At 41.6% G+C, this 23,316-nt stretch overlaps 2 protein-coding genes across 2 annotated transcripts in view; both read left to right on the top strand.

Annotated features, from left to right (window-relative positions):
• LOC109927730 (paraspeckle component 1-like) overlaps window positions 1-23,316 on the top strand; it is a 191,104-nt gene that overhangs the window by 141,547 nt on the left and 26,241 nt on the right. The window lies entirely within an intron of this gene.
• The window catches only part of LOC125484857, an 18,562-nt gene continuing 11,880 nt past the window's right edge, over window positions 16,635-23,316 (top strand). The window contains exon 1 of the mRNA XM_048605288.1: window positions 16,635-16,698. The gene's annotated coding sequence lies outside the window, so the exon portion shown is untranslated. The remainder of the gene's footprint in view (window positions 16,699-23,316) is intronic.

Genomic DNA, 23,316 nt, shown 5'->3' with positions numbered 1-23,316 from the left:
ACAACTGGAGCCACCAAGTGGGGGATGTGATGGATGCTGAAGAGCTGGGAGAGCAGCAGCAGCAGTCTTCTGAGGAGGAAAGTGAGGACATTGAGCAGCAGGAACAGAGCGCAGTCATGATAGGATGCTGCAGTGCCAGGTCCAACGAGCTGGAGGCGCACTAACAACATTACCTAGCAGGGTGACGAAACATCTGCAATCAAGCACACCGGCTTGGCGAGCAAGTCTGAAACTTAGCCAAATCTTAATCAAATTCTGCCCAGAGTTAATTTTTAGGCTGATGACCTTTCATCAGGTAGTTGTAATTTTGTTAATTTGAGGAACACTATTTGAGTATTACGCTGCAAAGCAATTAAAGAGTACAGCAAGAGCTTTGCAGTGACTGTTACGACTGGAGGGATAAAGTTAGGTAATGGTAGCATAATGTGGAAGTGGACCCAATACTTCCAAATGATATAGCTGATACATAGTAGCTAGTGATCTACTGTGGAGATATTCAGCACTATCTGAAGGGGTGGAGAAATCATTTTGGGAACTGTAGTGGCTCTAGGGAGAAATAAGTGTGAAATCACAAGAACGTGGCTTTGTTGATACGAACCACAAAGGACGCCACTGGAGGAGAATCGAATGATCAATAATGTTGTAGCTGATGATGTTGAAGAGCATGAAGTGAAACAGTTGTGAGAATGTTGCTGATATTTTGCACCAGTGTTGTTTTATTGTTGCCTATAACTGTAAACTTAATTGGCAGTACAAGGTGATGTTTTGGCAGGTAATACACCGGATGATTTTGTGGGGAGTATTGTTTACAATGTATGGACAGATGGGACTGGATAGGTCTAGATTCTCTCCATTTCAGGGACTTTCATTGAGTACCTTCTCCCCCCATGGGCCTTGGAAACATCTCTCACACAATCTTCTATAGCTCACCTCATTAAGTGTGCATTCATGCTCCACAATGCCCTTCTTGTTGAATCATATAGTCACAGAGATAGAACTGCTCACCACAGCAGTGCACCACTTTGAGCGTTGCAAGTGAGGAATGTGTTCCTCAACCACATTTCAAGAAGTAAAGTTGCCACAGTTCTACTGGACTCTAGGGCTGCTTTCTCAATGTTGGGGTTTAATTTGAGAGTCACTGCACCTCAGGCAAAGGGAGAGGTTGAGAAGGAGAGTCCTTTATGGTAACCTCAGAGTGTAGGAATTGAACCTGTGCTGTTGGCATTGCTCTGCTTTGAAAAACCAGCTGTCCAGCCAACTGAGCTAACCAACCTCTTTTTAAGAGGAGATGCCTGAGAAATGAAGGTGATAACCCTGATGGGGAGCTGTAGCATTTGCAAATTGTGCAAATACATTGGGATAGTAAGTTTTTATTGAAGTATTAACACCTTGACCACACCCAAACTCCAAGCCCCCACCCCACGCCACATGAAATGCAACATTGAGTGTCAGAGCCAACGCTCTCACATACTTACACTGTGAGAGGAAGACAGCTGTATGCCTTGTGCAGCCTGGAGACATTTGGAATGTGTTTGAGAATTGGCAAAGGCAGGTGGCACATAGATCTAGTGTAAAATAATGTAGGCCATGTCTGAAAACCTTAGAAAATATTAATACTTTAATATTTAATTTTAAAAATATTTCTACATTTTTAATGCAAATCCATGTTCTTATTTTTATCATGCAAAATATATTTGAACTATGTGAGTTAGTAATAGCTGACAAAAACGGGTTATTTCAACATTCTGCTTTGGGATTGCTAAGTCATAGTCAAAGGGAAGTAACCACACTAATTTAACCGCTGTTGATCAGTTTTTGCCTTTTGTCTATGATGTTGCTCAAGAATGGCCGTTAATATTTATCCACCCTGTATGTGCAAGATAGGGAGGTGACTGCAAAAGATTAATCAAATTTTTAGTTATTTCTTAAAGAGGCAGTATAAAGCCACTTGACCTACATACCAGCCTAGGATTCTAATAGAAGAGAAAAACGAGTTCCTTAAAAACTGACAGCATGCAATTCATTTGGCGACTCAGAAATTGACCCAAATGTAAATCAATGACCAATCATTACTCTGTGGGAATTCAGCTACATTACTTAATTTTTCATTTTTATCAGTGATTTTGGGATCAGTCCTTTCTCTGAAAAATCTATCTCCCAAATGCATTGCGTAATTTTGTGAAAACTGTTATCTGTGCAGAAAAAGCAGTGGAAACGATAGGGTTAGGGCCTAGGCCCGAAACATCAGCCTTCCTGCTCCTCTGATGCTGCTTGGCCTGGTGTGTTCATCCAGCTCTACACCTTGTTATCTCAGATTCTCCAGCATCTGCAGTTCCTGCTATCTTGGAAACTAAATATATTGTGTTTTACATTGGGAATACATCCAATATCCAATCTCTTGCATTGTGAAAGGGAATAGAAGCATGCAATGTGTGCCTTTTGCAGGGTCAGCTTTAGAAAATTCTTAAGGAGACTGTGAAAACTGAAGGAGTGAGATTCATTTTCTGAGAGTTTTGGGGAGGGCGTACTCCTCTAGAGAAATTGGATATTTAGTAGTGTCGGGGTAGGGCTCCTGAGCCAGGGCTCTTCTCCTCCAACTGTTTTTCTTTTCTTTATCTTTTCTTCTTCCTTCTTTTTACTTACCTCTTGCCCTGTGCTTGGATGGCATCGGCAGTGGGACCTAGCATCAAAATCGGTAGCTGCTACGTCAGCGGAGACGATGTTGGCCCAGTGGCCAAAGATAGCTTCTGAGGATTGACAACTTCTTCATTGGTTGGGTCTGGCCCTGGCAGTGGTAGAAGGGCATCGCAGAGACGTCGACGAGGTGGGCCCAATGGCGGGAGATGCAATTCTGATCTTGGTGGGTCCGGCACAGAAAGCGGTGACAAAGGAGAGTTGGCCCAGCGGCGAAAGATGGTGCCTGAGGATTGGTGATTTTGATGTTAGTTGGGTCTGGTGTAGACTCACCAAGTGGTGAGGCAATGGAGGAGGGTTGGCAGTGCTAGCATTGTTGATGATGAACTACCTCACGACTAATGGAATCTCTTCAAGCTGTATCTTTTTCTCTTATGCTTAAAACTATTCTAAATGGTCCCAGATGGTGGCGACACTGGAAGAGCTTTTCAAGTGTATTTTACTGTTTGTCTCACTGTAAAATACATGTGACAATAAAATCATTCATTCATGGTTTTTTGATGCTTTCTCCTTAGCTACCTAAGAGCAGTGCAGATAGTGATACATTTTGAGATAAACTTTACTGTATAGTTAACAATTTTATTGAGCTTTCACATACGGAACATGGGCTTGCCCAATGACTATAGGGTGCTGCTTCAATGTACTTACAGCTCCTTTCATGGCAAAAACTCTAAATTAATCACTTTGTGATCAGTAATTGGATGACTGCTTCTAACTTCTTTATTCACTGGAAGCCACAGGTTGTGGGAAGAAGGGGAAGAGGATATAGAATTAAACAGCAAAAAAGCATATTGAATGCTAAAGTTTGATATAAACTTATTTATATATTCCAATATTCATGCCATTAAATATTTACCATTTCAGTGTTATTTGTGATATTAAACATCTCTAATGCCATTAATATGCACTGCCTATCTTTAAATCAACAGCATTTGACTATAGTTTCAAGATTGATATTTAGCTCATCCATTGAAAAAGAGCTTACAATTTCCATGCTTTTCTTGAAAAATGCCATAGGATTTTTTACATCAGTCTGAACAGGCAGACAGATTTAATGTGTTATTAGATAGATGGCAGCTTCAACCATGAAGCACATTCCAACTGGACTGATTCGTCGACCTGGATTGAGTGCTTAAGTCCCAGAGTGAGCTTGAAATTGCAATATTTAGATCAAAATTCCATTTTGCCTACTACTGAAAAACCAAATATACATCTGTCCTGGTACAACCATTTTGAAATGCATCAGCAACTACCTGCAACTGTAGAGCAATTTGCAGGTACAAAGAATGTGTGGTAATACACAGAACGAGTATGAGAAATTCTGTATAACACTGTTGAGCATGTTTACATGATCATCTGATAGACCTCAGTTCACTTTGTCAGATGCCATTTGATTAACCAGGCATCCATACACATATTCCCTGCAACTTTCTACATGGCCTCGGAGCTGCGTGGGATTTAAACCTTTAGTAATGAACAGTAACAACTTCCTAGAATTCCATTCTTAACAGCACCTGTAGGTTACCTGCACCATGAGGTCTAAAAAGGCAGTTCACCAATACCACCACAGGGGCAATTAGAGATGAGCAAAAAATGTAAGGCTGGGCCAGTGACATCTACATCCTCTGAACTAATAAAAATGGTGGGTCCTGACAGTTGCCATGTGTTACCTGTATTTTACTTTAGTGCTCGGTTTCTTTGCCTCAAGTTGGCTCCCCACACCTGCCAAAGGGGTTGATATTTACTGGGTGCAGCCATTTCTGCTACATTCCAGTGCCCATTCTTTATCTGTAAAGTAACTCAGCAAGCTGGTCCATCATGGAAAACATCACAGCATTCCTGAAATAACAAGGTGTAGAGCTGGATGAACACAGCAGGCCAAGCAGCATCAGAGGAGCAGGAAAGCTGGCGTTTCGGGTCTGGACCCTTCTTCAGAAATGGGGGAGGGGAAGGGGATTCTGAAATAAATAGAGAGGGGGAGGCGGATGGAAGGTGGATAAAGGAGCAGATAGGTGGAGAGGAGATGAACAGGTCAAGGAGGCAGGGATGGAGCCAGTAAAGGTGACCAGACTTGTTTAAGTGTGGTAAGCTGGTGCCCAGGGACGGCACCTCTGCACTGTGAATTGCAATAGTGTTTTTGCTATTTATGGATAAAGCTGTTTGAACAAATGAAAAAGATTTCCCATTTTTGATACTTCATCTTAACCCATTTTGTTTAGTATTTGTTAATAAAATTAATATTGGAATCTCAGCTCTAATCTTTGCCAATCATTTTTTAAGGCATGGCTAACCTCTACTTCCTTGTTACATGGCGAATATCCATGAAATGAAAAGCAACCCTGCCAAACAATCACGCAGCCAGAGCAGTTCAAAGCCTGGAAAGCTTATCAGAAGCAGACTTCATCACAGACCTTCATACTTTTAATTACCCTTTCAACTGTGTTTTTGGTGATATTAAGAAATTCCTCAGGCTTACAGAGCATTAATATAGAAAACACATCATATTTGACTTTAGATAACACAGTGTGGAGCTGGAGGAACACAGCAGGCCAAGCAGCATCAGAGGAGCAGGAAAGCTGACATTTCGGGTCGGGACCCTTCTTCAGAAATGGGGGAGGGTGATGCGAGCTCTGAAATAAATAGAGAGGAGTGGTGGGGCTGGGGAACGTAGGTGGGATGGTGATAGGTGAGTGTAGGTAGGCGGTGATGGGGATTGGTCACTGAGGTGGGCGAAGCGGATAGGTGGGAGAGAAGATGGACAGGTTGTGTCAGGTCAAGGAAGCAGGGACGAGAGGGAGGGTTGGTCATGGGATGAGGCCGGGGGTGGGGAGATTTTTCTGAAGAAGGGTCCTGACCCGAAACGTCAGCTTTCTTACTCCTCTGATGCTGCCTGGCCTGCTGTGTTCCTCCAGCTCCACACTCTGTTATCTCTGACTCCAGCATCGGCAGTTCTTACTGTTTCATATTTGACTTTAGTTTTCTCGCCGTTTTATTCTTCCCTCATGGCTTCTTCCTGCATGTAGTCATTCCCTCAGTCTGAGATGTTTTGAGGCAATTGTTGCCTAGATTCTGGTCTCCACTGTAACTGCAGTGTTTTAAAATTGTAGGAAGTGCACAACAGTGACCTAGGTGTTATAGTGGACTTTTTGCCCAGTACAAATTCCCGTAGAGGCAAAATGGGGCAGTGATAACTGTTCAAAATTAATCCATTCATGTATTTGCACAACAGTTTTATTTTAACACAGCAATAAAAGGACCAGGGTTCTCATACTTTACTAAGTATAATTTTTGCCTTGTTTTCTGTGCAGAATTGACTGGTTGCACCTTCTGAAAATTAAAGAGAATATTAATTAAAGAGAATGTCAGATGTTCATGTAAACATGCTCAGCAGTGTTAAACAGAATTTCTCATACTCGTTGTACGTATTACCACACATTCTTTGTGCCTGCAAATTGCTCTAAATATTCAGGCTGAATTTTAAGGAGAAGGAGCTGCTGCTCATTTCTCCAATGTGCTGCACTGATGGAACCACAACAAAGTTGTCTTGGACCATAACATGCGCCAGGTGACCTTGAGGAGGCAGGGTTTGGGCATTAGCCCATCTGGATCAGGGTAATCCGTGGTTTTACTTGGATAGGAATCGGGGAGCCTAGGGATGGGGTCACTGGAGTGGGGTGGAGGTGGATGGTTTTTAAGGTCAGGCAGCGTAGAACAAAATTGAGCAACATATTTGGAGGGAGCCCCATTCTGTGTACGGCATTTTCCTGAATGATTTTCATTACCACCCACTGCCTTTCTAAGAGTTGTTTTGAAAATGGCATTCTGAATCCCAAAATGTCTGCTTCCTTTTAGATTTTCAGGGTAATGTGGCAGTGCTGATGAACACACTTCTTTTTAATAACTGATTTTTAAAATAATTTCCTTCAATGATTCATTTTGAGTTGAAATCAAAACTAAGTTACTCTTGTTCAAACTGTATGAAAGTAGCGAAAGGATTTATATCCATGTTTCTGCCATTTTACGTGGTATGTTTTATGTAAATTACTATTACTGAAACTTCTTGCTAACTACTGTGGGGAGGCCCTCTGCCAACATTGCTGTGAACAGATCGTAGACCCTGGTGTCAGATAATTACCCTGTGTCTCAGTGCTGCTTAAGAGCTGTTAAAGGAGACCTGCAAAGACCAGGACACTGTATCAATTTTTTTTCTTCCAGAAATATACTTTATTCATAAAATTTGTCAAGGCACATTACATGACATTCCAATTGAACATAAAGTTCAAAACAGATGAGTTTCTTTCAATACACCAGGTGATACTTTGAGGTATCTCACTAAACCTATAATACAAGTTATATTTAGAACGTATTTACACACTTCATGTCAAACATAAAGCACTAGGGGCTTTACACAGTTTGCAGACCCTTGCTATGATCAGTGGACCTTACACAGTCGCCTTTCCCCATAAGAGACAAAGATGAAAATAAAGGAAATGAATTCAGTTTCATCTATGCCAACTCAAAGTCAGTGGGAATGTCTTTCCTGCTGACTGTCCTGCCCACAGATATTTGATGCCTTGAGGAATATTAACTGTCTAGAGACAGGACTGCCAACCCTCATTTGGGCCAACACCTCTCTAGTCCCATCAGTATGACCAGGATGGGTGGCCGGGACTGGTATTTCGGGTTGTCCCAAATTCTAAGTCTTAGAGACCAAGACTAGGAAAGTGCTTAGGATTCTCATATCTGAGGTGGGGGGATGTGGGGAAAAGATTAGGATCTTGATGGAGAGACAGGGATAGGAGTACCCACATGGAGAAGACCTTCATAGAGTGGGAAGGGGGAGGACTAATGTGGAGAGAGGGCCTTTGAAGGAGGCAGTCCCATTACTCACCTTTCTGTGCAAAGTCTAAGCAGGGTCATTAATCACGGTAATTACTCCCCGTCCCTGTTTTCCCACCAGCCTCCAAATTGAGGGCAGGCCCGGAAGCAGTATTTTAAAATATTTTTAAATCAATATGTTTGGACATATTATGACATCCTCTGGGCAGATGGGACTTGATCCCAAACTTTTCAACCCAGAGGTAGGGACATGTATGCTGCAACACAAGACCCTTAGGAAGCAGCCTTTTGACTTCGATAAGGGCAAAGACTGGCAAGCCACCATCTTGGCAACCCTTTATAAAACTGCAGAGAGCTCCAGGGCAGACAGCAGGGAAATTTCATGGAACTGTCTCCTTCAAACTTGCCAATGAAGAATAGTTAAATTTTTCCCATGCACTCCTTTGGACACATCCAACTGTACATCCTAAAGCGTCATGGCCCTGAAAATCCTCCTTTGCACCTTTTCTTTTGTAAGATGCTGAGGATTGAGGTCGAAGAGTTAATTACTTATGCAAATTCAGAATTTGTATTTATTTTGCTTCTTTCATGTTCTCTGGCTATTATGAAGCACCTCACTATTTTTACCTGTGCTAAAATGGCAGCCACTTTACATCTGGCAAAGTTCCAAAAACTAGCAACTGAGATACATGGAGAATAAATTTGTTGTGGTGAATGGACTATTGCTGGTCAGTTCACCAAGAAAGTCTCTGACTGGTGCCATAAGAGAGGATTTTCTTATGTATAACTCAAAAACTCAATCAGCTGAGGATCTGCACTAGTAAAGAAAGTTAAACTAATAAGACTGTCATCCCTAGCACTTTCTACATCATAAAGATGTTATCTTATCGATTACAATTGATTCTGTCAACGCAATAGCAGTTCTTATAGCAGCCTTCCTGTTTTATACAGAAAAACACATCCATGACTTCATTTGTCTTTAAAGTTCTGTACATGATTATATGAAACTGTAACTGAGTTTGGCCTCACCACCAGAACTGTAGCTCCTGAATTGATGGGCAGTTAGAAAGAAGAATTAGTCAGGGTCCTTCACGATCAGTACATAGCATATATGGTATATATCAGTATAAGTTAAAAGTATTTATTCATAATGGTGATTATCAAAAAGTTAGTGAGATAAAGGTATTTATTTCAAAAAACATGCTGCAATTTTCTTGCTTTACATTGCACCAAATGATAGGGGCTAAATGAAAAGTCCCGGCTAATAATATTCTTAAGATACTCATTATTTCTACTTATAACATATATGTCGTCAATAGGTGGAAACAATAATAGGTTTTGATTCACATAAAGCAGCTAAAATCATTTGTTGTAAACTTACAACTAAGTAATCATAAGGGTGTTAAGTGTTGTATTTATCCTACTGTTTCTCATTTTATACAATTTGCCTTTTCTGAAATCAGTCAAATGTTTGGGAGACTGTCACTAGCTCCTCTGGGAAAAAATCCTTTGCTCTTAAGGAATGTTCCCATGCAGGAGTTTTTGACACCAGTCATGGGAATGTACTCAATATAGATGGCATGCATGACAGAAACAAGAAACCAACGCAATTGCTAGTAAAGAGCACAGAACTGTTTGAGCATTTCCAGTGGCAGGTCTATAAATATAACTCAAGCCAAAATCACTCCAAGGTAACATGCATTTCTTCTCTTTTACGTAATTCACTCTAATGAAGCAGCTTCAATACTTCATTGTAAATCTCCCTTTGTATCGAAAATGGCCATTTTGCACATGTAGAGTTATGTGCTGTGCATTCTGATATGGCTGTAGAGTTTGATTGCATACCCCTATGGTAAGGATGAATTGTTTGATTCTGTTGGGACTACCCAGTCTTTCCAGTTATGTCTTATGTCTGTAGCTGCCTGTACTCTGCTAATTGTTGGAAGCAATGCAACTTCTTGACATTGCTTCCCACAGAGTTCTTTCCTGGGTATTTTTCTCCCAGTCTGCAGTGAATGTTGCACATTTCCTGGGGTTTAACTTAAAAGAGCTTTACCTTTCAAGAATTTTAAACTCAGCTAACCATACAAGCGCTGTTTAAATTTAAGAGGTGGATACATGACTGCCCTAGGGATGATTCACTTGTGTGAAGGAGCCAGCACAGTAAGCACACAAAGTTTCTACATGGGATGTGGGCATCACTGGCTAAGCCAGCATTTATTGCGCATATCTAATTGCTCCATGACCTAAGTGGTTTGCTTGAACCAATATAGAGGGCAGTTAAATGTCAACCACATTACTGTGGGTCTGGAGTCGCATGTAGGCCATTCCAGGTAAGGATGGTAGACTTTCTTCCCTAAAGACTATTAATGAACCAGCTGCATTTTTATAACAATTGGCAGTAGTTTCAAGGTTGCCATTAGGCCAGGTTTTCTTTACAAATTTCACTATCTGCCAAGATGAGATTTGAACCCATGTGCCCAGAGCATTAACAAAAGCAGAAATTGCTGGAGGAACTCAGCAGCGTTGGCAGCATTTTTGGAGAGAAAATAGAGCTAATGTTTTGAGTCCAGTTACCCTTCTTCTGAAGAAGGGTCTCGGATTTCTAGCATCCACAGTTCTTTGTTTTACCCCAGAGCATTAGCTTTGGGTTCTGGATTACGAGTCTGGTAACATTACTACTGCCTTCCCTGTTGATTTCAGTGGCGACAGATTGTACTTTGGGAAGTGTTCTCTCAATTTTGTACATCCGTTTCCATTTGCTGGACGAGTTGAGATGATTGGAAATTGCAGTGGATGACCTACAGCACTTTCTGTGTGCAATGGCAGTCAAAGCAGCTGACTTTTTCAGTGAAAGTTATGTTGTTGGAGATTGGTATTCTCGTTTACATATGGATACCAGACTGTGTGTCCCATTACTCAGTATGGCATGTGAACCAATGCAGTTACTGGAGTGTGACTGCTGATTGATCAATTTATTGTTGTCACATGTACCAAGATATAGTGAAAAGTGTTGTATTGAGTGCTCTACAGGCAATCGTGCCATACAAAATGTATCAGGGTAACAGAACAGAGTGCAAAATTCTTTATTACAGCCACAGAGAAGGTGGAGAGAGAGAGAGATCAGAATTAACATTTTAGAGATCCATTTAAAAGTATGATAATATCTGGGAAGATGCTATTCTTGAATCTATTCTATGTCTACATGTATTCAAACTAATATATCTTCTTCCTGGTGGAAGAGGGTATAGTTGGTGTGGGAGGGGTCTTTGATTATGGTTGCTTCCCTAAGGCAGCAGGAAGAATAGATGGAGTCAATGGATGGGAGGCTGGTTTAGTGGTGGACTGAGCTGCATTCACAACTCTCTGTAGTTTCTTGTAGTCTTGAGAAGAGCAGTTGTCAAACTATGCTGTGATGCATCCAGATAGGAGGCTTTCTGTGGTGCATCTATGAAAATAGATAAGAGTCCTTGTGGACACGGAGTCATAGAGTCATACAGCACAGAAACAGACCCTTTGGTCCAACCAGTCCATGCCGAACATAATCTCAAACCGAACTAGTCCCACCTGCCTGCTCCTGGCCCATATCCCTCCAAACCTTTCCTTATCCAAATGTTTTTTAAATGTTGTAATTGTACCCACATCCACCACTTCCTTTGGAAGTTCATTCCACACGTGAACCTCTCTGTGTAAAACATTTGTCTTTTTAAAATTTCTCTCCTCTCACCTTAAAAATGTACCCCCTAGTCTTGGAATTTCCCATGCTAGGAAAAAGACAACTACCATTAACTCTATCCACAACCCTCATTATTTTATGAACTATATAAGGTCACCTCTCAACGTCTTACTCTCCAGTGGAAAGTATCCCAGCCTAACCAGCCTTTCTTTATAACTCAAACCTTCCAACTGCAGCAATGTCCTGGTAAATCTCTTCTGAACTCTCTCCAGCTTAATAGTATCCTTCTTCTAACTGGGAAACCAGAACTGGACACAATATTCCAGAAGAGGCCTCACGAATGTCCTGTACAATTTCGACATGACTTCCCAGCTCCTATATGCTGAATGCCCTTAGCCTCCTGAGGAAGTGGAGATGTTGTTGTGCTTACAGAGTTACAGGTGAGAGTTGGGTGATTGTTGAAGACAGTGATCCATCCAGCTATGAAATAGCACAGTTGTTTCCTGTAGAAGGGGCTATTTCTGACACAGATCCCACACCCCACATTGTAATTATGCTTATAATTAATCACAGAATCCTAGAAAGATTACAGCACAGGAGGCCCTTCAACTTGTTCAGAACATGCCAGCTCTTTGCAAGGGAAATTGAGCCAATGCTGCTGATCACAAAAGACAGCTGATCTAATGGGCATTATCTTCCATGTTAAAAGTGAAGGGGCTGATAAGAAAGACATTTTCAGTGAGGACAATGCCCAATGTTAGGGTGGTCACAGTTTGACCATGGTGCAGCATGAGTAACAGAGCACTGGAATTAGCTGGCATAACCTCTTGAATCTTTCAAGCACACTTCCATATCTTAGATAATTTAACCTTAGCTTTGTGGCTGGTGCATAACGGATAGTGGTTATATTCTGTTGGACCAAGTGAAAATGTTGTTTAGATTCTCATGGCAATCATCATGGCAAGAAAGAACATTCTATTATCTTTTAAAAAGTTAGAGGCAGAAACCTGTCTTGCTGCTGCATTGAAAAAGTAATTCTATAAAGAGAAGAGGTGCATTCCTGGAAGTGGGAGGTGTGCCAGCTGTATCTGTTGGCAATGTTATGAGTTTCTTTGTTTTGCCTGACTTGGGAGATAAGCTGATTTTTCTGGGGTGGAAAGGGTGTTGAGGGTGTTGAACATGATCGTAACTTAATATTTAGAAAGTTCAAATTGATAAGAGACTGTAAATCTGAAGCAGTAAATGCTTCATTTTGCACATGGAGCCTGTCCTTTTAGTGTTAGAGCCAATGCAAAGGAATAACAACTTCCAGAAATAACAACTCTAACCTTGATTAAGAAAAGATGATGACTTATCTTGTGCCTTCAGTTGATAACCTTGGGACATCCTAAACAGCTTCACAGTCACTTAGGCACTTTTGAAGTATAATTGCTGTTGTCACATCAGAAACTTTAGAGCAAGCTTCACAAGAATCTTGTGTTCCATTATTTATGTTCCATTAGAATTTGAACTGTTGGGTATATTTTTCTCCCATTGTTACATACACTAACGTTAACTTTATTGCTCATATTAGGAAAAGAGGAAAATATAGTCAGCATGTGATACGGTAGTGCAGTCTAAGAATGTACTACTATTGTTTAGCCACAGTGTGGAGCTCAAGGATACTTTTATGCACTACTGACTGAGAACTGAAAACTGTTGTGTTCTGAAAACATACCCGTGATATTTTAATGCATACATTGTTACATTGTAATTGTGGCAAAATAAATGTACTTTAGATCATTATAAATAGACATGATTGCAATGAACTATATATTATTTTAAAATTTTCTTCTCCAGTTCTCTTTGTGAAGGTCAGCCCTGTGATTTACACCATACGTAAAGGTATGGAGGTAGGTTGTGAATTTCACCCTACCTGGAAGTTGCATCCCATGCGGTTGTCACCAATCTGATCCAAATCGATCGTTTAGCCAAGAGAACAAACCAACCTCCCAAGGACTCCGTGCTGCTATGGCAAACTGCACCTTCACATGCATATTGTTGTCTACAGATATCTAGTAATGGTTGAAGTTCCAACTTTCATTCCGCCACATGGCTGAGCAGGAATCTGTCTTGTTCTTTGTTAGAGCATGAAAAGCATTATATTCCCCTGTAATTTGAATTTCCACAAACAGGACAAAATTAAACAGTCTTAAGGATGGAAGATCTTACAATTGTATAGTACCTTTTATGATGTCACAAAATGCTTTACAGCTATTTAGATAATTTTGAAAATATTGCCACTCTTGTACAGTGACATCCAGCTGCTTGCATGACTATCTTTACTGAATTTACTTATCCGTGCATCTTTTCACTCACCGTAAATATAATTTCTGCTTTTTGCACTTTTAAAGCAAAACAATTACAAGAAATCTTACTTTCAGAAGAAAAGTGCACACTCGCTACACATGTGTTTCATGTAGTCTGCCATGTTTGTCATCTGTGGAAATTGCTGTTGAACTTTTTGCGAGATTTTTGAGGAATATAACCTCTGTAAAATGGCGCAAATATACAGAAATGGTGAAACTGCCAGATTTTGTTACAAAAACACATTTGGTTCATGATTAGTGAAATATTCCCTATAGGGGTGAATATGTTAGATAGTGATTACAGGTTGCCATGAGTGAGTTTGTTACAAACCATAGGCCTTGGCACTCAAATTGGCAGATTTCTTTAATCATTCATGGGATGAGGATGTTGCTGGCTAGGCAGCATTAATTGTCCAGAGGGCAGTTCAGAGTCAACCGCATTGCTGTGGGTCTAGAGTCACATGTAGGCCGGACTAGGTAAGGATGGCAGTTTCCTTCCCTAAAGGACATTGGTGAACCAGGTGGGTTTTCCCCCAACAATTGACAGTGGATTTTCACGGATTCATGAATTCATCATTAGATTCTTAACTCTAGGTATTTTATTGAATTCAAATTCCACCATCTGCCATGGCAGGAATTGAACCCAGGTCGCCAGAAGGTTATCTGGATTAACGTTCAGTGATAATACTGCTAGGCCATTGCCTCCCCTTAGGGCCTAAAGTCCACTCATTCAGGCCTACTCCTCTGGAAATCCAGTGCTGAGAAGGGAAGTACTTTTTATACACTTCTTTAAGAGTATAGGTCACAGTAAGATGAGAATCAGAAGAACTGAGGGGAAAAACTGGGGATGGCTTTCACAGACCACCTCCTTGTCCACACTCATGCCTCTAATTGAACCCAGTTTGGGTAATTGGAGTTCACCCCCTAGCCTAGCAGGTAGGTCACCATGGTTTGGCCATGGTTTTCCAATTGGAAAGTTAGCCACCATTCCTGTTCGCCAGGAGGCAAGTAATCATGGGAGGTGGTGAGTTGAAACCTTTAAGTGACCATTAATTGACCACATGAGGGCCTTAATTGTTGGTAGGTTGAACAGGTCATCCATGTTCCTTCACATCCAGAACTTAGAGGGGGTGAGTTTCTCCCCAGGGTCAATTTGCCCAATTATTTCCCTTCTTACCACTTCTCTCACCAACTCCAGGGAGGAGAAAATTATGTCCTATGTCCTTTAGGGAAGGGAACTGACAACAGTAAACAGGATGGTGTGTATGTGACTTCAGATCTACAGCAATTTGGTTGACTGGTGCCTGTCACCAGAAATAACTTAACAACCATTCAGTTATACCAAACTGCTACAACAGAAGACTGCAGTGGTTCAAATAGCTCACCACCGCCTTCTCATGGCTGGTCTTGACAGTGATATCCACATTCCACAAACTAATAAAGTACAGTAGAACATAGAATTTTGTGATGACAAATGGCAACTAACATTTAATGCAAAGTGTAGTGATTAACTTTGATAAGAGAGCCAATAGAAATTAAATGGTGTCTTTTTAAAGATGCTGGAGAAACAGAGAGACCTAGGAGTATACCTAAGCAATATTGAGAAGGTTGCTAAAAAAGTATTGTGTAATCTTTGGCTTTATGAATAGAGGCACACCACACGTCAGCAAGGATGTCAAGTACTTAGAGAGGTTGCAGAGAAGATGGCTTAGAATGATACCAAGGATAAAGGACTTCGGTTATGGGAAGAAAATAGATAAACTGAGGTCTAAGAGCAGAGAATGTTCAGCAGTTTTAATAGTAATGTTCACAATCATGAAAGCATTTGCAAGAGAAGATAAAGAGATATTGGACTGAATATTTTTGGCTGTCAGTTTTGTCAAGTTTCATGGAGAGTTTCTTGCTGCATGGCACAATGAAGTCTCTTGCTGTATCTTACCAACCTCGCTTCAGCAACTACCAACCCCACCCCTACTGCCTGATTTCAGCCCCATCCTACCACTCGCTGTACCCGAAGCAACTCACCACTGCCAGGACATGCTATAATGGACTGGCATCCTTAACGTGCCCCTGGACAAGTGCAGATGTCTGGGGCTGCCCTGCCTGTTTCCTGATATTTGCCTCAGGCATGGCAGAGAAGTTCCCTTCTGGCACATGCTTTGCAGCCAGTGACTTGGAAGATCTGGTAGACGGTATATGGCATATGTAGAATATCCCACGGCAAAACACCATATCATGCCAGCCTGGTCTGATGTTGACATCTGGGTCAGTGCAGTTTGAGTCATCTAGAGGAATGCACAGCAATGTAGGAAGAAGGTCAATGTTGTTCTTCACTCCACCAGCACAAGTGCCACCATCTTCTCTCCAATACTTCACACTCATTCTATCTTTGCTCCAGTGCCCACCTCCCACCAAGAATCTACCATTGTCATGATTTCCTGCAACATCTTCCCGTCCTGCCCTCCCATTCCAAACCCCCGACACCACTAACCCTGAATGCCCTCTGCACTGCCCACTCGCTAGCAAGGGCCACCTCCCACATGAACACAAAATAACAGCTGTCCCATTCACTTTCATCTCTCTTAATACATTTCTGTCTCTCATTTCCAGAAGAAAGTAATTCCCCACTGGGCAGAGAACATTAAGATGGCTGGTGGGTTGTTAGACATTTGTTTCCTCAGCCCTTATGTGGAAATCATCCTGAATGAGTGCCTGAGTGCAAAGTGTCCATTCTGTGGCACTATGTTGATAGTTCCATGTCCCCAGAGGTGCAGCATTGAAGGTGTTGTCTGGAGCAGGGTACCTCTAAGGTCTCGCAGACTCCTCAGCCAGTGTACACAATATTAATTTACCCAGGCACCTTAGCATGTATCAGGAAAGGACTACACAGCATGAGTCTGCAGTCAGTGAACCAGGTCGCAACTTTATTTGAAGACAACAAAGGTTAAGAGTTAAACTTGCCACTTTTAGCAACTCTATTTCTAGTTATCCGATTCTTTAGAAACTTAAAATAATTGCCCAAATACCTCTAACTTTGCTGGTCTATCGAATTGATCAGTCTGTTTCTCTCTTCACAGGTTGATTCTTTCTGGCCGAAGGGCGAGTTGCTCTGGTCACTGCTGTATCCTGACGTACCTCTAGGTAAGGCTGGAGAGTGGGGTACCCTGAGTCTTGCCACGCTGGGTTCTTATACCCTCCTGGCTACCTTCTGGAACTTTCCAAGGACTTGACCAATCCGAGGTTTCAAATTAATTGGATTTATCACCTTGAAATACTGCTAATGTCTCTCGATGGCTTGCTTAACAGTGACCGCTTTGAAGTACCTGCTGTTGGGTCTGCTGTTGGGTTTCATCTCAGAAAATACACGTGGTCTTTTGTCTACAAGATAGTGGCACTTGTGCTGGTGGAGTGAAGAATGACATTGACCTTCTTCCTACAGTGCTGTGCATTCCTCTAGCTGACTCAAACTGCACTGACCGAAGTGTTAACCTCAGACCAGGCTGGCATGTTATGGTGTTGCTGTGGGATATTCCACATTTGTACCAGGGAGGCATGTCTGCTCCATGCATCTGTAGTTCTGAGGAAGGGTCACAGAACCCGAAACGTTAATTCTGATTGTTTTCTTCACAGCTGCTGCCAGACCTGCTGAGCTTTTCAAGTAACTTCTATTTTTATTCCTGATTTACAGCATCCGCAGTTCTTTCGGATTTTATCTATAGTTGTCTTCTTGTCAGGAAGAGTTGATATGCCCTTTCACACTTCCTGATGTGTTCTGGTGCCTGTCTGGTTTCAATGGTTTGGTTTTGGATCTTGCAAGGATTTGTCTCTAGGCAGAATTGTCCCTTGTATCAGTCATGTATCAGGTATTCCCAGCATACTTTGCTTTTTGGCCAATTTTGATGCCCTGTGTATTTCAATTGCTGTGCTTGCATTTCTGGCCTGCCTTCTTCATGATTTTTATTTCACTTGAACAGTTGCAGGCTGCTACAACATGCAGAAGTGTCTTATGAGTGGCTTGAAAGCGTACCTTGAGGATTCTCAGAGGCTGGCATGTGTCAGATGCCAATGATCTTGGACAGGGGTTACTTGTCCAGGGATGCTGGAACCCAGTGTCCAACATGGAAGTCCTTGGAGAACGTGATGAGGAGAAGTTGCCAGTTGCCCGCTTTGACTTCCATGCCAAGAATTCTTGGTACCTAATTTGCTAACAATGGGTGATAGGATAGGAAGTTGTGTATTAATAAGGTGAGATGTGAAGTTAATGAGGTGGTCAACAAGCAACAATTGCCTTTAATAGGCGATTCACTACTCCCTTGAAGGAATCCTGGAAGCTGGTTAAAAGATGCAGTGAGATGCTCCTGACGTCGATAGGCCTTGCTGGATATCTCACCTGATTCTGCCACATTCTTTGCAATAGCCCACATTGCTCAGGGTTCCATAAGATTCTGCACACCAATTCTGGTGACAGGTGTAGTGAGCTGGAAACCAAGCCTCGTTACTCCCGAAGTCATCACAAAATTCCACCACGTTTCGATCTTTCAGGCCCAAGTTAACAGAAAGCACTCACCAATTTTCTCCAGTTAACAAGAATGACTATTACAAATGAGTAGATTCCAGTTACAGATAAATAATTATGAGCCATCAATATGTAACTACTAGTTAAATCTCTAGCCCTTCCTTACATTCAGATGGACAAACACAAAGGAAATGGGTGATATGGGTGCAAGGAAAAACTAGGAACTTCCTTCTCCAGGTACTTTCACTTCCAGTAGTCATGAGCAACTGGTTCACAAATGATAAAGTCTCTGAATTATTGGTGAGGCATCACAGGTTACAGCAAATGAAGTGGGGAGATAAACTAGCTTTCTTCAGCCATGATTTTTTTTTACTGTGGAGAGAACTACAGGGTCAAGTTCGAGGTCTTACAGCTTCTGTATTGTGTGATAAGCTCCATTTTTTAGTTAACCATTATTTATTAGAAAAAAACTTGTACAAATAGTACTCCAAAAAACCTTTATCTCAATGAATACAAAAGTGACAAAGTAAAGGTTTAACTCTGTCAAACCTTGATTAGCCACTGTGTGGAAAATTGCATTGCAATGTATTTAGGGCACCACATCTCAGCGAAGCTACAATGGTTAAAGAAGGTGCTCCTTTGTTTTTCTTTTATTTCCTGGGTGTTGGGTCTAATTGCATGGACACAAAGTTGGTAGGTCATTCAGATAGAATATCACAGACAAAGCAAGTCCAGACCTCACATCAGGACATATACTTACCAACAGAGGTCAGTTAGTGGTAATGCAGAGCAGAGAGCTCAGCCCAGGGGCTACTTGTATCACCCAACTGCTAAGATTGACCAGCAATGGAAACCTCCCTTCTCCATGGCCTGATATTACAATAGCTAATTGCTTTACTTTTTCCTTTTACCATCAATTTCATAACCGATGATTTATATGAACAGAGCATGGTTGAATGTTACTCATTTTTTTTGAGTAAAAATGTGGACATTGTAGGGAGAAATCCGACTCACGACTGTCATGTTTACAAAGTAAAATTAAATTCAAAGCCTCCAAATTTCACATTGCAATCCTCTGTGCCCAATATAGACTGGAAGTATTGTGAACAGTGTAGAATTGTAGAAAGATAATTTTCAGATGGAAAGTTGGAAAAGCATTTGAAGAGAAAAGTTGTAGGGATATTGGAAAATAGCAGGAGGGGATTTCGTTGGATAGCTTTTACAAACAGCTGTTACAGACATGATGATGGTTATCCCTAAATAGTGTATAATCAAAGTTTGACACAACTAAAAGTTCACCTTGCCACTTTTGTATTCCTTGAGGCAAAAGCCTTTCAGATTACTATTTGTATAAAAATTTTTTTATAATAAATAATAATCATCTAAAAATAGTGTTTGTTATACAATAGGCTGAATCAGCAAGAGCTGAACTAAGTAAATATAACTCTTAGGTATCTTGCTGTCAGAAAGTTTATGGGTTTTGTTGATACAGAACTGAATGACTTGAAGTGGATTAGGTCAACAGCTCAACACTCAATTGAGAACAGGGTCAACAAGAAAAAATAAAACTGACCTCAGCTTAATGTTTGGACCACTGAAGAGAATGCCAATGATAATAAATGTAATCTGTGTTACTTAATGAATAGCATTTGTTAAATTAAATGGAAGCATCTGACTGTTGTTAATGGCAATGACTGGATTCTCACAAAAAATGGTTGGTGATCATATCCATATCACTATTTTATGCTTTTTTTGTAAAATGTGGGGTACCTCTTTGAACAGATTGACTGTATAGTGGGCAGCGTGATTTTCCACTTGTTCAATGTTGTCACTGGAGACCTGAACCATCTACATTAAGCCAGTGAGATGGCTGAATCAGATTACAGTTCAGAGTAGGGTCAGATCAGGTAGTGTTTCTATGGGGCTGAATCTTATTATTTGGCTAAGTCTGAGTTGCATTTAAGTTTACGGCGTGTTATTCAACAGGAGGCCTGGCAAATTCTCTCACCATATCTTACTAAACTAGCCTTATTTATTACCTATCACACCTCGATGGCATCTCTCACGTTTGATTTCTGTCCCATGCACTATTCTTACCTGGCACCATTCCCACAACAACTCACTGCTCAGCAGATATCTGCTGAAATACTGGCATCTAATGCACCAGCGTCATCTTTGAAATGTTGCTGTGGACCTGATTAAATGTTGGCAATCTGACATTGTCCCTCACTAGCATTGTCATGGCACAGCAGTCCCAAAGCCTTGCTGCCCACGACACATAGCCAACCTGGCTGCCACTCTCTTGCTGATACAACCCCATCATTCACTCACCCTAGTTGCTGTTTAACTACCACGCCACACAGTTAACCTGTCCATATCTACATCCTGTCTAACCACCCTCTGAAAATCACTGCTACTTTGTCTCCAATGCCTGCGGTACAACCTTTTGTCCATTAAGGGAAAATCACATACAGGTAAGCAATCGGTCAAAATCAAAAAATAAGCATGAGCTTTGACTTACAAAAAGCAAACGGGAACACAAACAAAACCAACAGAGATTGAAGTTCACCTCAAAATGCAAACCAAGTTTTGGAATCATTATCAAAGATTATTTTACACTCAATTTAAAAGATGGCCTGAGTTGTTCCCGACATTGAAGTGGGTCTCATGTCTGCTGCCTGATTCTGCTACACACCTTGCCATAGTTATTCAGACTCCTAAAGGTTCTGGCCCTGAGCATCAATTTCAACAGTAAGTGGGACAGCAATTGTCGTGAGAAAGTGGACAGGCATAAGCTTTTTATGGGGGCAGGAGGGATAGTCACAGTCCTTGAAACAACAAAAGGATATTTTTCTACAGTATTGGCACTATACAAATCCAAGCTGTCACTGTTTTAATGTATTCTTCAATATCTTCAGCAGCTACTTCCCTACTGTGCAGCATAGGCAAGTTAAATGGCTCCAGTTGGCTCCAGATTCTCCGAGGGTGGAAGATTGGAAAATTGTTAAAGATCAATACATGGCAATCCCTTCTATCTCCGACAACACTGCAAATTGTTCACCTGGCCTGTGACCCTCCCACTCTGTTACTATCCTGCTCTATCACTATCTGCTCTGTCACTCTCCCGCTCTGTCGCCCTCCCTCTCTGTCGCCCTCCTGCTCTGTGACCGTCCCGCTCTGTGACCCTCTGGCTCTGTCACTCTCCAGCTCTGTGAATGCCCTGCCCTGTCATGCACCCACCCTCCCATTCGCTTGTGCCTTTCAATTGCTGTCACCCTCACTTGATCTGTCATTCACCCTAGCCTTCACACTCAGCAGCTTGGAGATCCCCATTCAGTGGCACAAATGCCTGAACAATGAAAAGTTTTTGAATATGGAGACAATATTAGGAACAGTATAAAAGACATTACAATTCATTACCAGCCATTATTATGTGTGAGGCAGGGACAGCAGGGCCAAGATGGTGCTGTGTAGAGGCCTTTGCTAACCATGATTTATGTGTGATTATGAATGCTGATTGCTCACAAAGCCAAGAACCTGGTCTGTGCTTGATATTGCCCAGGACCAGCAGTAACCTTCAGCAGCTGCCAATAACATCAAATGAAGGCATCACAGCTGAAGTTCCCCTCAGGATTTTGCTCAGGTACAGTAGGCCCCCAGTCTGTCACTCTCAATGCCATTAACTCCAGATGGACAGGCGAATTGTCACCGCAGACTGAGGATGGTCCTGGACAATGTCACAAAACTATGTTAACTGCTGGAATGACACCATCAAAGAGGTAGCTGCATCAAATATTTATGCAACTGGCTTCTGAGAATCCACTGGGGACCTGTGTCATTTCTCAGTACTCTACCCACAAATATATCAGTGTGTTACTGATGCAATCTGTATCAGATCATGCTGCTTCATCCTGATTCCCAATGACAAGGTCAGTCCTACAGCCTGGGCAGGAGGCTTCACCAACAAAGGTGGCTTCCCCAGCTGCAGGCCATGATACACTGTACACTCTCACATTGAGAGCATCAATTCATAACACAACAGATTTCAACAATACAAAGTGTTCCATTCCATCAAAATATAAGTCATTTGTGATGATTGAATCTTAGACAGAATCTGTGTCAGATACCTGAGAAGCTTCAATGATGCTTATATCCTTGAGAACTTTTATGTTCTTGGATCATTTCAAGGGACGAATGTCTTACAAAGGTGGATATTTGGAATTAATTCTAGTAAAATATTATCTGGTTAACTAACGTCCTTGAGGGACCGAATCTACTATCCTTACCTGGCCTGACTTAAACGTAACTTCAGACCCATAGGAATACATTTGATTCTTAACTGCCCTCTGAAATGGCCTAACAAGACATTCAGTTGTATCCATGGGTGACTAGGGATGGACAATAAACTCTGGCCCAGCCAGCGACATCCACATCCACATCCACATCCACATCCAATGAGGAATAACAAATAGTAGACTCCAGATGAAGGATGTTGCATAATCCTTGCATGCTGTGCTGTACAGAACTGGAGCAAGCAAAGAGGGGATGTGGTGACCTCTGAAGAGCTGGGAGAGCAGTAGCTATCTTCTGAGGAGTAAGATGAGGGCATTGAGCAGAAGGAACATACCCTTCAGCTTTATGGAGCAGTACAGCATCAGGTACAACAAGCTGGACAGCCTTAATGGACACCTGGTTCCAATAGATGTGAGCTGGGTGCAGCGTTCATTCATTAATTACTTAAATTTGTCGTCACTTGAAGGGCAAGCGGCACCTATTTGTCCTAAAAAGCAAACACAGCTTTTTCTGTTTGATTCTTCTTTGCTTTTGCAGTTGTTAATAAAAGTTAATGCTTTCAGCTCCTTGAAAGCTTTCCAACATTTGATGCTCCCATGATGAACAATGAAAAGATGTTATGCAACGCTGGGCAGTAGGGAAAGAGTAACCCTCCTTTAGACAGGATTTGAAAACAGAATGGCACTCAGGCTGGTAGTTTGTGTAGCTTGGTTTTTCTTACAATAAGAGTCATTTAGAGAGGTGGTGATGTAAAATTGTACTACATTTACAAATGTGAACTTACAAATTTGCAATGAAGTGTTGCCCGTGCTATGAAAGTGCCCACAGAAATTTCTCTTCTTCAATTATGCGCACTGTGACAATTATGCGCACCGTGACAATTGAGTGCACTGTGACAATTATGCGCACCGTGACAATTGAGCGCACCGTGACAATTATGCGCACCGTGA

Source organism: Rhincodon typus, chromosome 14 (assembly GCF_021869965.1).
Source record: "Rhincodon typus isolate 14 chromosome 14, sRhiTyp1.1, whole genome shotgun sequence".
NCBI classification, from domain to species: Eukaryota; Metazoa; Chordata; class Chondrichthyes; order Orectolobiformes; family Rhincodontidae; genus Rhincodon; species Rhincodon typus.
Note: the sequence above shows the minus strand (reverse complement) of the source record. Positions and strands in the feature narration are given on the sequence as shown.